This window comes from Schistocerca nitens, chromosome 9, assembly GCF_023898315.1.
Source record: "Schistocerca nitens isolate TAMUIC-IGC-003100 chromosome 9, iqSchNite1.1, whole genome shotgun sequence".
NCBI classification, from domain to species: domain Eukaryota; kingdom Metazoa; phylum Arthropoda; class Insecta; order Orthoptera; family Acrididae; genus Schistocerca; species Schistocerca nitens.
In genome coordinates, this window is record NC_064622.1 from 404,548,303 (window position 1) to 404,559,546 (window position 11,244).

The window sequence follows — 11,244 nt, forward strand, 5'->3', positions numbered from 1 at the left end:
AACGAATTAAGGAAACTAAATAAAAATAAGACGAGTCAGTCCAGAAAAAGACTGGCGTGTTTCAACCTTCCACAGAAAGTGGCGTTGAAGCCTGTATTAGTGAGAAATGTAATACTGCTCCTTGCCTGAAGCGAATTTCTGCTTGTGAAGATGTGGGTGACGAAAATAGACGTCGGTGTATAAATAGAGATGTCTGTGTATCGACATTTGAGGGAAGTGTTTCCAGTAGAGGAAAAGAGTGAAGACGAAGTGACCCATGGCTCTGATACCACCCACACCAGGAGATGAAATGCGATGATCTGTTAATATAGCATGCATGACAAAATTCGTATAACTATATCAGTGTTTTGACTCTCCGGAAAAAGATGCCTTTAGTCAAAGTAAAGGCAAATGAAAAATACGAAACAGAAAAAATTCGACGGTTATTTGCCGAAAGTAAAATGAAATTAGGTGATATGATGATTCTACAGCTACTGTTCTTGTACCAATTACGAATCTCCAACCTGTTCTCGTTTCCGTCTTCTCTCGCAACTTACGGTAAGTCCTGACTCGATTCCTGATTACCAACTTGCCTTTTTTTTCTGTGGCAAGAACGTGCCATAGCCGTGAGGCCAAAAGACAAGAAAATAATAAGGAGCACTGATACACACATCGTTGAAGTGGCTTCGGGACAAAGCGCACATAACGTTTTCTTACGTTTATAGAACCAGCATTTGATTTTGCACCCATTACATGCATTTTACGATAGCAAAATAACGAAATTGATAGACTCCTGCATTACGTATCGATTTAACGCACAATGGACATACAGTAAAGGAAAAAAATCGCAACACTAAAAAATAATTAATGGAGAGTAATGAAATTTCGGGAATACATTTGTCTAGGTAACGTATTTAAGTGATCAACATTGCAATATCACAGGTTAATGTAATCACGAGATAAATCATTGTAAATATGAAATGTTAGTACATTGATACCCTGTGTAATCACCAGAACATTGAAGGCAATCATGTAAACTTGCATGCATTGCGTTGTGCAGGTGACAGATATCAGTTTGTGGGATGGAGTTTCATGCCTGTTACATTGTCGATCAATACAAGGACGGTTAATGATGTTGGTGGATGACGCTGGAATTGTTGTCTGTTGATGTTCCATATGTGCTGGACTGGAGACAGATATGGTGACTGAGTTGGCCAAGGCAACATGTGGACACCCTGAAGAGCATGTTGGATTACAAAGGCGGTATGTGGGTGAGTGTTATCCTGTTGGAAAACACCCCTTGGAATACTGTTCATGAATGGCAGCACAACAGGTCGAGTCACCAGATTGATGTACAAATTTGCTATCGGGGTAGGTGGGATCGTCACGAGAGAGGTCCTGCTGTCATACGAAATCGCATTGTAGACAATAACTAGAGGTATAGAGGTCCAGTGTGTCTAGCATGCCGACAGGATGGTTGCAGGCCGTCAACTGGTCTCCTTCTAACGAACACGCGGCCTTCACTGGCACCGAGACAGGACCAATTTCATCAGGAAACGTAGCAGACTTCTACTCTGCTCTCCAATCAGCTCTCGCTTGACACTTATGTGGTGAGTAGAATGTACGGTCCAAGGCATCTGGCTCGGAGATGTGCTTGAAGTAACCTATTCGTGACAGTTCTTTGTGCCTCTGTGGTGCCACCTGTTGCTCCAATTTGCTGCTGCAGATGCAGTACGATGTGCCAGAGCCATAAAGTGAAGATAACGTGTAACATTCCAGGCTTATGGTTACCACCCCTACATTATGTATTACTAGATCAGTACTCTTATATCTCCAGCTATAATTAAATTCAATTACTTCTCGACAATAGGAAAAAGGCTCTTAGAAGAATAATAGCAATTCACAATAAAGCATGACAGCCAAAACAGTTGCAGGATAAAAATTTATTAAAATTCTTGACCAATGTTTCGGTATATATAAATATACCTTCATCAGAAGTAAAAAATCTAAAATTACATCATGCAATGGAGATTAATAAAACAATTGTGCCAAAGGCGTCGTCTCGATAGTTCATAGGCGAAGTACTGGTGCTAAACTGTTCGCATTGACCCTGTGCCCATAATCGTGTTGCACAAATTAGAAGATGTCTTAATTATTGACGACGCCTTTGGCACAATGGTTTTATTGATCTCCATTCCATGATGTAATTTTAGATTTTTTACTTCTGATGAAGGTATATTTATATATACCGAAACCTTGGTCAAGAATTTTAATAAATTTTTATCCTGCAACTGTTTTGGCTGTCATCCTTTATCGTGAAGAATTTCAACAGTTGCTGTTTCAGCCATGTTTAAAATCTTGAAATAATAGCAATACCAAACAATAGTAGTTACAATACCCTTTGTACCATAAACAATGAAAATCAGATTTAGGAAATTAGTGTAGTAACATGTTTCATTTGTGATTCATAGACGATATCGGTACCAGCAAAACGGCTCTGCCCTAGACACAGCCGTTTGTATTGTGATTGCTAACGGCAGCCTGCGATTGAGACGGTAATTCCCCAGTGCGCTGTTGCTAATGTCCAACCATGGTACTGGATGAAACAGAATGTTGCAGAGAGTTCATTAGGTGTTCTCGGATTGCAAGCACAGATGTGAAGGGCTTAGGTTCTGCTTGGTACTAGATACGGCGGTCGTCCCTTGTGGTAGTCCAACGTGATCGTCCGGGATCTAGATGATGAGTACTCTGGCCCCCACACTCCCACTCAGTCCACCATCGGGGCTCTGTAACATCGGAATTGCCCTCAAGTCTGAGTATTGCACTATTAGACCAGCTAGCCAAATGGATACCCACAATGACGCCCTTTTCACATTCGTTCAAAAAAGTGCCAATAACGGTGTCTCAAACGAGTACGTAGCATCTTCTTTTCCTACAAAGTGATTATTAAAAATCTGTCGCTGATCGCGCTTATGCACCCTACCAGGCCTAAGTAACCTCTTCAGTTCAGATCACGTATTAAAAGTACAAGTGGGCTACTAATATGTTAATTGCTTTGTGTTAATGCTAGTTAGTGAAGAGCAACCTTCACAAAAAATTTGAAACCATAGTGAATTTTTATAGGTGGTATCACATCTGATACCTCAGGACTTTAGGCAAGACAATTACACACGCAACTATGAAGCTTATTGTCGTTTTATTAAAAAACAGAGATATACCTTACATATATTCCTAACATTTTCCGTAGACTTCAAGATAGGTCAAAATACGCACTTAATGGCAAAACTTTCAACGACCAGCAGTAAAGAACTTGAAATACACTCCTGGAAATGGAAAAAAGAACACATTGACACCGGTGTGTCAGACCCACCATACTTGCTCCGGACACTGCGAGAGGGCTGTACAAGCAATGATCACACGCACGGCACAGCGGACACACCAGGAACCGCGGTGTTGGCCGTCGAATGGCGCTAGCTGCGCAGCATTTGTGCACCGCCGCCGTCAGTGTCAGCCAGTTTGCCGTGGCATACGGAGCTCCATCGCAGTCTTTAACACTGGTAGCATGCCGCGACAGCGTGGACGTGAACCGTATGTGCAGTTGACGGACTTTGAGCGAGGGCGTATAGTGGGCATGCGGGAGGTCGGGTGGACGTACCGCCGAATTGCTCAACACGTGGGGCGTGAGGTCTCCACAGTACATCGATGTTGTCGCCAGTGGTCGGCGGAAGGTGCACGTGCCCGTCGACCTGGAACCGGACCGCAGCGACGCACGGATGCACGCCAAGACCGTAGGATCCTACGCAGTGCCGTAGGGGACCGCACCGCCACTTCCCAGCAAATTAGGGACACTGTTGCTCCTGGGGTATCGGCGAGGACCATTCGCAACCGTCTCCATGAAGCTGGGCTACGGTCCCGCACACCATTAGGCCGTCTTCCGCTCACGCCCCAACATCGTGCAGCCCGCCTCCAGTGGTGTCGCGACAGGCGTGAATGGAGGGACGAATGGAGACGTGTCGTCTTCAGCGATGAGAGTCGCTTCTGCCTTCGTGCCAATGATGGTCGTATGCGTGTTTGGCGCCGTGCAGGTGAGCGCCACAATCAGGACTGCATACGACCGAGGCACACAGGGCCAACACCCGGCATCATGGTGTGCGGAGCGATCTCCTACACTGGCCGCACACCACTGGTGATCGTTGAGGGGACACTGAATAGTGCACGGTACATCCAAACCGTCATCGAACCCATCGTTCTACCATTCCTAGACCGGCAAGGGAACTTGCTGTTCCAACAGGACAATGCACGTCCGCATGTATCCCGTGCCACCCAACGTGCTCTAGAAGGTGTAAGTCAACTACCCTGGCCAGCAACATCTCCGGATCTGTCCCCCATTGAGCATGTTTGGGACTGGATGAAGCGTCGTCTCACGCGGTCTGCACGTCCAGCACGAACGCTGGTCCAACTGAGGCGCCAGGTGGAAATGGCATGGCAAGCCGTTCCACAGGACTACATCCAGCATCTCTACGATCGTCTCCATGGGAGAATAGCAGCCTGGATTGCTGCGAAAGGTAGATATACACTGTACTAGTGCCGACATTGTGCATGCTCTGTTGCCTGTGTCTATGTGCCTGTGGTTCTGTCAGTGTGATCATGTGATGTATCTGACCCCAGGAATGTGTCAATAAAGTTTCCCCTTCCTGGGACAATGAATTCACGGTGTTCTTATTTCAATTTCCAGGAGTGTATTTAAACCAAAATTATCATAGAAAAATTTTTCGGAGTATTTCTGCTTTTCCTGATATTACCACATGGATCTGTATTAAACATTGCTTGTCCTAATTTTATTTTATTTTTTTGTGGAACGTCTAAAACAATTCTTGTCAGCAGAGAAGTAGGAGAACGCTATGTACTACTCACGTCGTGCAAAGGTACGGCCTTTGGAGCCTTCCGTCCGGCATTTCGACCTGTTGTTCCAAACATGGCACTGAAGCTATAAATAATCCGACTTCTCCTGCCGTAAACATAGTTTTGAGTCGCAAGGTATCACATATGATACCCAGAAGTTTAAAGCCTATAAATCGGTTATACCATTAATTTATAGTTAGTTATTAACAGAGCAACGTCCGTACTGATTTAACAAGTTATTAAAGCATATGAAAAACTTGTAATTAGGAAACGGTCCGTCTTCACCGTTATTTCGCCTAGACCTGCTGTGTAGTTGCAGAATCCGAAGTCTGCAATCAGTGTTGACACCGCGTGGTGCTCGGTGCTCTTTTTCCAACTAACTGCTTAGTGCACAGTATCAATACAAGGAATAAGAACAGTATACATGAAGATTTAAAATCACTTACTCTTGGTCAGAAAGGGGACCAGTATTCAGCAACGCATATTTTCAATAAGTTACCAGCAACCATTAAGAGTTTAGTTTCAGACAAGGCACAATTTAAACATAATTTAAAAGTATTTTTGGTGGCCAACTCCTTCTATTCCATCCATAAATTTCTCAACAAGTACAGTAGACCATTTTAATGAAAATTTATTATACTTTAATTTCTGACAATATTTGGTTGGAACAGCCAAGTAACTACCTACTGTGTTAATGATGGATGGATGGAAAGCAGATGTAAGCCGTAAGTCTGTAAATAGTGGAAGTTTAATTTTAAATCTTGTACATAATTTGAACTGTTCTTAACTGAGGATCGGTGAAATGAATAATTTACTTTAATTTTTGACAATACTTGGTTCTAATAGCCAAGTAACTAATAGCCAAGTAACTAGCTAGTGTGTGAATGATGGATTTAATGAAAGCAGATGTAAGTATTAAACCTGTAAATATGAGAAGTTTAATTTTAATTCATGTACATAATTTTACTGTTTATTCACTGAGGATGATTAAAATTACTGAAACTCAAGTTTTTTCTAATTACATTTTTGTAATATGTTTATCTGACATGTTCCACACCTAGGAGGATCCCCTCTTTTGTGGATCTATGGAATGAATAATTAATCTAATCTAATCTATCCCAATAAGGGCAACGGCCTTGCCACAGTGGATACACCGGTTCCCGTGAGATCACCGACGTTAAGCGCTGTCGGATGTGGTCGGCACTTGGATGGGTGACCATCCAGGCTGCCATGCGCTGTTGCCATTTTTCGGGCTGCACTCCGCCTCGTGATGCCAATTGAGGAGCTACTCGACCGAATAGTAGCGGCTTCGGTCATGATTACCGTCACAACAACCGGGAGAGCGGTGCTGACCCCACGCCCCTCCTATCTGCATCCTCCACTGAGGATGACACGGCGGTCGGAGGTCCGATAGGCCGCTCGTGACCTGAAGACGGAGTGTTTTTTTTTTTAATCCAATAAGGATGAACAAGTGAGCTGTGCAAGTACGACGTGTATCGTACGAGATACGACAGGCCAGAAAAGGTTCAGCTGCGTGCGAGACCGAGTAAAACAAAACCTGGAGGTATCATACAGGTCGTTACAAAAAGGTACGGCCAAACTTTCAGGAAACATTCCTCATACACAAATAAAGAAAAGATGTTACGTGGGCATGTGTCCGGAAACGCTTAATTTCCATGTTAGAGCTCATTTTAGTTTCGTCAGTATGTACTGTACATCCTCGATTCATCGCCAGTTGGCCCAATTGAAGGAAGGTGACGTTGACTTCGGTGCTTGTGTTGACATGCGACTCATTGCTCTACAGTACTAGCATCAAGCACATCAGTACGTAGCATCAACAGGTTAGTGTTCATCACGAACGTGGTTTTGCAGTCAGTGCAATGTTTAGAAATGCGGAGTTGGCAGATGCCCATTTGATGTATGGATTAGCACGGGGCAATAGCCGTGGCGCGGTAGGTTTGTATCGAGACAGATTTCCAGAACGAAGATGTTCCGAGAGGAAGACGTTCGAAGCAATTGATCGGCGTCTTAGGGAGCACGGAACATTCCAGCCTATGACTTGCGACTGGGGAAGACCTCGAACGACGAGGACACCTGCAATGGACGAGGCAATTCTTCGTGCAGTTGACGGTAACCCTAATGTCAGCGTCAGAGAAGTTGCTGCTGTACAAGGTAACGTTGACCACGTCACCGTATGGAGAGTGCTACGGGAGAACCTGTTGTTTCCGTACCATGTACAGCGTGTGCAGGCGCTATCAGCAGCTGATTGGCCTCCACGGGTACACTTCTGCAATTGGTTCATCCAACAATGTGTCAATCCTCATTTCAGTACAAATGTTCTCTTTACGGATGAGGCTTCATTCCAACGTGATCAAATTGTAAATTTTCGCAATCAACATGTGTGGGCTGACGAGAATCCGCACGCAATTGTGCAATCACGTCATCAACACAGATTTTCTGTGAACGTTTGGGCAGGCATTGTTGGTGATGTCTTGATTGGGCCCCATGTTCTTCCACTTACGCTCAATGGAGCACGTTATCATGATTTCACACCTGTGCTGCTAGAACATGTGCCTTTTCAAGTAAGATCATGCACGATGGAGCTCCTGCACATTTCAGTCGAAGTGTTCGTACGCTTCCTTCAATTGGGCCAACTGGTGGTGAATCGAGGAAGTACAGTACATACTGGCGAAACTAAAATGAGCTCTAACATGGAAATTAAGCGTTTCCGGACACATGTCCACATAACATCTTTTCTTTATTTGTGTGTGAGGAATGTTTCCCGAAAGTTTGGCCGTACCTTTTTGTAACGCATTGTATGATACCTCGGGACTGAAGAGGATAACAGAACTAAACACCAGTAATATTTATGTAGTATGATGTCTGTTCTACCTGGTACAGAGAGATGAAACTCTAGTCAGTTACATAGGATGGAGGGTGTGCCCATGAACGACGTCGCACTGACACCAACTACTGGTTGCTTCATTTATTTTGTCAGGCAGTGCACGTGACGCTCATACGCTGCGTGACGCAGTTGCTGGGAAGTTTCCGAAACCCCTTCAACTTTCATGCTGCTCTGCCATTAGGTCGCGCTCACTGTAGCGGACGCCTCGTCACGGCCGATGGTCCTCCAGCGAGGCGTGGGCGCGGAAGCGGCTCGGCCGCCGGCTACGGGCTGCGGGCGTCCGCTCACCGCCCGGCAGCTCAGCCAGGCGAGGTGTCGCGTTTCGAGGCGCCACCGATCCCGGCCGGCTTCTGCGCGCCGAAACCCGACGCCACGACCTCTTTCGCGCCCAAGGAGAGAGAGACCACTCGATCGCGGTGGTACGGCGCTGCGATTATTTCGCGACTCGCTGCCTGCGTGAGTCACGCGAACCTCTGGTGGCGTGTCGACTACAGCGAAGGGCACCCGCTGCTGGGTGCGAAAGGGCGTTTGTCTGTCGCCCAAGGAGGACACCACAGACCACGTAAAGGCATTTTTTGAAACAGGAACACTCTGATAGAACAGCGCAAAGCACACTGTGTGACCAAAAAAAAAAAAAAAAATGAAGCACCTAGAAGCCGGAATGGGATGTCAGCATAGCTTCCTATACGTTCACGCCATCAGCCGATGTTGGAAATAAACCAACCAGCTGCAAACAAAGGTTTATCAGCCCTTGACCTAGGTTTCGATATTTGTAAAAATATCTTCTTGTAATATACCATCATGTGGTGTAACATGGCCCGTTACTTCTGAAGAAGATATTTTTAGAAATATCGAAATTTATGTCAAGGGCTGATAAACCTTTGTTTGCATCTGGTTGCCCGATTTTTCAACCTCTTCGGATTCACACGGTAACTGTTGCGCAGTAATGTTTCAGATTTTGCGATGTGTAAATGTTAGAGCTACAAATCTCTGGTAGAACGATTACGAGAATGGATAAGTGTTGCAGTTTCTACGAGGTGTGATTCGAAAGTTTTAAGAATGGGCTTGTACAGGGTGTTTCAAAAATGACCGGTATATTTGAAACGGCAATAAAAACTAAACGAGCAGCGGTAGAAATACACCGTTTGTTGCTATATGCTTGGGACAACAGTACATTTTCAGGCAGACAAACTTTCGAAATTACAGTAGTTACAATTTTCAACAACAGATGGCGCTGCGGTGTGGGAAACTCTATAGTACGATATTTTCCACATATCCACCATGCGTAGCAATAATATGGCGTAGTCTCTGAATGAAATTACCCGAAACCTTTGACAACGTGTCTGGCGGAATGGCTTCACATGCAGATGAGATGTACTGCTTCAGCTGTTCAATTGTTTCTGGATTCTGGCGGTACACCTGGTCTTTCAAGTGTCCCCACAGAAAGAAGTCACAGGGGTTCATGTCTGGCGAATAGGGAGGCCAATCCACGCCGCCTCCTGTATGTTTCGGATAGCCCAAAGCAATCACACGATCATCGAAATATTCATTCCGGAAATTAAAGACGTCGGCCGTGCGATGTGGCCGGGCACCATCTTGCATAAACCACGAGGTGTTCGCAGTGTCGTCTAAGGCAGTTTGTACCGCCACAAATTCACGAAGAATGTCCAGATAGCGTGATGCAGTAATCGTTTCGGATCTGAAAAATGGGCCAATGATTCCTCTGGAAGAAATGGCGGCCCAGACCAGTACTTTTTGAGGATGCAGGGACGATGGGACTGCAACATGGGGCTTTTCGGTTCCCCATATGCGCCAGTTCTGTTTATTGACGAAGCCGTCCAGGTAAAAATAAGCTTCGTCAGTAAACCAAATGCTGCCCACATGCATATCGCCGTCATCAATGCTGTGCACTATATCGTTAGCGAATGTCTCTCGTGCAGTATTGGTAGCGGCGCTGAGGGGTTGCCGCGTTTGAATTTTGTATGGATAGAGGTGTAAACTCTGGCGCATGAGACGATACGTGGACGTTGGCGTCATTTGGACCGCAGCTGCAACACGGCGAACGGAAACCCGAGGCCGCTGTTGGATCACCTGCTGCACTAGCTGCACGTTGCCCTCTGTGGTTGCCGTACGCGGTCGCCCTACCTTTCCAGCACGTTCATCCGTCACGTTCCCAGTCCGTTGTAATTTTTCAAACAGATCCTTTATTGTATCGCTTTTCGGTCCTTTGGTTACATTAAACCTCCGTTGAAAACTTCGTCTTGTTGCAACAACACTGTGTTCTAGGCGGTGGAATTCCAACACCAGAAAAATCCTCTGTTCTAAGGAATAAACCATGTTGTCTACAGCACACTTGCACGTTGTGAACAGCACACGCTTACAGCAGAAAGACGACGTACAGAATGGCGCACCCACAGACTGCGTTGTCTTCCATATCTTTCACATCACTTGCAGCGCCATCTGTTGTTGAAAATTGTAACTACTGTAATTTAGAAAGTTTGTCCGCCTGAAAATGTACTGTTGTCCCAAGCATATTGCAACAAACGGTGTATTGCCGTTTCAAATATACCGGTCATTTTTGAAACACCCTGTAATTGTACAATGGTGATACTTACATGCTACTGTAATGGATCTGCTTCAAAATAGTCACCTTCTGACTGAACACACCGACTCCAACGGTGTTTCCACTTTTATAAACATTCCTGGAATTTTTTTTTCTGAAGTGTGATAAGGACGCTCTCCATATTTGCCTGGATGTCTTCTATCCAGTCAAATCGCTTCCCTTTCAGTGAAAATTTCAGTTTAGGAAACAGGCAGAAGTCCGCGGGGGCCAAATCAGAGGAACATGGCGGTTGTGGAAGCACAGGAATTTTGAATTTGGTCAAAAATTCAACGCTGGAGAAGGCACGATGAGCTGAAGCGTTGTCATGGTGTAGCAACCGACTCCTGTCTTTCCACAATGCAGGCCGTTTCTTCCGCACCTTTTCGCGCAAACGCTCAGGGACACATTTTTAGTATTGAAACTTCATGGCAGATTAAAACTGTGTGCCGGACCGAGACTCGAACTCGGGACCTTTGCCTTTCATGGGCAAGTGCTCTACCACTTGCATGCGAAAGGCAAAGGTCCCGAGTTCGAGTCTCGGTCCGGCACACAGTTTTAATCTGCCAGGAAGTTTCATATCAGCGCACACTCCGCTGCAGAGTGAAAATCTCATTCTGGAAACATCCCCCAGGCTGTGGGTAAGCCATGTCTCCGCTATATCCTTTCTTTCAGGAGTGCTAGTTCTGCAAGTTTCGCAGGAGAGCTTCCGTAAAGTTTGGAAGGTAGGAGACGAGGTACTGGCAGAAGTAAAGCTGTGAGGAGGGAGCGTAAGTCATGCTTGGGTAGCTCAGTTGATAGAGAACTTGCACGACAAAGGAAAAGTTCCCGAGTTCGAGCCTTGGTCCGCCACACAGTT

The 11,244-nt window shown here is 45.5% G+C and overlaps 1 pseudogene; it reads left to right on the forward strand.

The window, feature by feature from the left end:
* The first annotated feature begins 6,007 nt into the window (after positions 1 to 6,007).
* LOC126204643 (5S ribosomal RNA) lies at positions 6,008 to 6,125 on the forward strand (annotated as a pseudogene).
* The last annotated feature ends 5,119 nt before the right edge of the window (positions 6,126 to 11,244 follow it).